Source organism: Cyrtonyx montezumae, unplaced genomic scaffold (assembly GCF_038088225.1).
Source record: "Cyrtonyx montezumae isolate F1298 unplaced genomic scaffold, pur_monq_1.0 scaffold_38, whole genome shotgun sequence".
NCBI lineage: Eukaryota > Metazoa > Chordata > Aves > Galliformes > Odontophoridae > Cyrtonyx > Cyrtonyx montezumae.
This window is the reverse complement of record NW_027072043.1, coordinates 1,499,925-1,502,709: the sequence shown is the minus strand read 5'-3', so window position 1 is coordinate 1,502,709 and position 2,785 is coordinate 1,499,925. Positions and strand designations below refer to the sequence as shown.

At 47.6% G+C, this 2,785-nt stretch overlaps 1 non-coding gene across 1 annotated transcript; it reads left to right on the top strand.

The window, feature by feature from the left end:
* The first annotated feature begins 2,446 nt into the window (after positions 1-2,446).
* Positions 2,447-2,519, top strand: TRNAK-CUU (transfer RNA lysine (anticodon CUU)). Its single transcript has one exon. It is a non-coding gene; the product is annotated as a tRNA-Lys (tRNA).
* The last annotated feature ends 266 nt before the right edge of the window (positions 2,520-2,785 follow it).

The window sequence follows — 2,785 nt, the reverse complement described above, 5'->3', positions numbered from 1 at the left end:
CACTACACCCAGAAAAGCTTGGGTCTCTGTCTTACTGGTGGGTGGAGACATGGCAGTAATTTTGTTAATCACATCTGTAGGGATGTGACGACGTCCATCTTGCCACTTTATACCTAGGAACTGAATTTCCTGTGCAGGCCCTTTCACTTTGCTTCGCTTGATAGAAAAGCCAGCTTGCAGAAGGATCTGGATTATTCTCTCTCCTTTCTCAAAAACTTCTCCTGCTGTATTGCCCCACACAGTGATATCATCAATGTATTGTAAGTGCTCAGGAGCACCACCCTGTTCCAATGCAGTTTGGACCAACCCATGACAAATGGTTGGGCTGTGCTTCCACCCCTGGCGCAAACGGTTCCAGGTGTATTGAACGCCCCTCCAGGTGAAAGCAAACTGTGGCCTGCATTCTGTGGCCAATGGAATTGAGAAGAAGGCATTAGCAATGTCAGTGGTGGCATACCACTTGGCTGCTTTTGACTCCAGTTCGTACTGGAGTTGTAGCATGTCTGGCACAGCAGCACTCAGTGGGGGTGTGACTTCATTCAGGCCATGGTAATCTACCGTCAGCCTCCATTCTCCACTGGCTTTACGCACCGGCCATATGGGGCTGTTAAAAGGTGAGTGAGTTTTGCTGATCACTCCCTGGCTCTCTAGCTGACGAATCAGGTTATGAATGGGGAGCAAGGAATCCCTGTTGGTGTGGTACTGCCGTCTGTGCACCCTTTTTTTAGCAATCGGTACCTGTTGCTCCTCCACGTGGAGCAACCCCACCACAGACGGATCTTCTGATAGGCCAGGCAAAGCAGACAGCTGCTTAACGTTGTCTGCGTCCACAGCAGCTATTCCAAAGGCCCATCGATACACTTTGGGATCCTTAAAATATCCCCTTTTGAGGTAATCAATACCAAGTATACATGGAGCCCCTGGGCCAGTCACAATGGGATGTTTTTGCCAGTCTTTACCAGTGAGGCTTATTTCAGCCTCCAACATGGTTAACTCTTGGGAACCCCCAGTCACCCCAGAAATATAGATTAAGTCTGTCCCTTGGTGACTCGAGGGCATTAGAGTGCACTGTGCACCAGTGTCCACCAGGGCCTTATATTTTTGTGGTTCTGATGTGCCAGGCCATCGAATCCACACAGTCCAATGCACTCTATTATCCCTTTCCCCCCCCTGGCTGGGGGGCAGGGGCTATTGTGGCTGGTAGGTACCTCGCTCAGTTCTGAAGGAGTACCGTTCAAATATGAGGGTGTCTCGCTCAAACTGGAGGGTGTCTCTTTCAGGTTGGAGGGCGCCTCTCTCGAATTGGAGAGCTCCTTGTTGAGACTGGAGGGCATCTTTCTCAGTCTGGAGGGCGTTTTTCTTGGTCTGGAGGGCGTCTCTCTCGGCCTGGAGGATTTCTTGTTGAGACTGGAGGGTGTCTTTCTCGGTCTGGAGGGCGTCTCTCTCGGCCTGGAGGATTTCTTGTTGAGACTGGAGGGTTTCTTTCTCGGTCTGGAGGGCGTCTCGCTCGGATTGGAGGGCGTCTAGATTGGACTGGAGAGTCTGATTGTCAGTTAAAAGACTCTCTTTCTGGATCAGGAGACTGTCCCTTTCGGCTCGGAGACTCTCTCGCTCTATTTCAGAAACTCTATGCCTCTCTGGGATAGTATTGAATAAGGCCCGGTTAGCATAAGCCAGACCCCAAATAATTTGGGCCTCCTCAGATCTGTTTGAGCCGCAACATCCCTGTCTCAAATATCTGCTTAAGTTCTCAGGATCTTGCAGGTGTTCAGGAGAAAAGTTCCATGACACCGGTAATGCCCATTTCTCTAAAGTCTCTCCTAAGTCCCTCCAAACTCCCTGCCAGTCAGTATTCTCTGGCTCTGGGGAGGGTTTTCTCAAAATATTATAAATACAAATACTGAGTAAAAGTACATTCAGGGAGACTGACACCACAATCATAACAAGCATTGGATGGGCGTTCAGAAAACGCATAATGAATTCAAAGGAGAGGCCAGGAGTCTGTTTAAAAATCACAAGTTCCATAGAGTTAGCAACTTCATCTGGAGTTACTCCGTCTGGAACAGAATGCCACATCGTCTACAAAAGCCAGGTAGGTATGTCCATCAGTGTTTTTAGTTTATCATATAGAGACCAAGCTCCGTGGATCGGACTGGCAAACTTAATTAAGTCCCAGTACGTTCTGAGCATTACAAGGGAAAAACCGATGAAATGCAGTCCCTTTAAGACCAGTTTAAAAAGAGAAAGCATTTTATTTTTCCTTTTTTTTTTTTTTTTTTTTTTTTTTTTTACTAGAACTATCTGGCAGTACCCAAAAAGTTTACAAATATCCCAGGACAACTGGCAGTACGCCCAGACTTCAAGGTCGTGTTTTGCCGTACAGCACCAACAGTACAGATAAGCCTGCTAACGAGAGACAGAGATTCACTCTTAAAAGTATGTCTCTGCCTGGCTAGCTCAGTTGATTGAGCATGAGACTCTTAATCTCAGTGTCGTGGGTTCGAGCCCCATGTTGGGCTCCAAAAATGTCAATGGTTCACGGGCAGGTTCGGCCCGGTTCCGTGACAATTGGTGCGGGGGACCCATGGACCCACGCCCAGTGAAAGGGGAAGGGGGAAAGGGAGAAGGGAAAAGGGAGATGGGCCTAGGAACAAAACAGCAGCAACGATCTGAGGAGGAAAGCTAATTTACTAAATAAGATATCGGAAAGCAAAATAACTCAATATAATTGGAATTAAAGCTAATAAATCAAATAAAATGAGCAAGAGAGAGTGTCTGATAAACC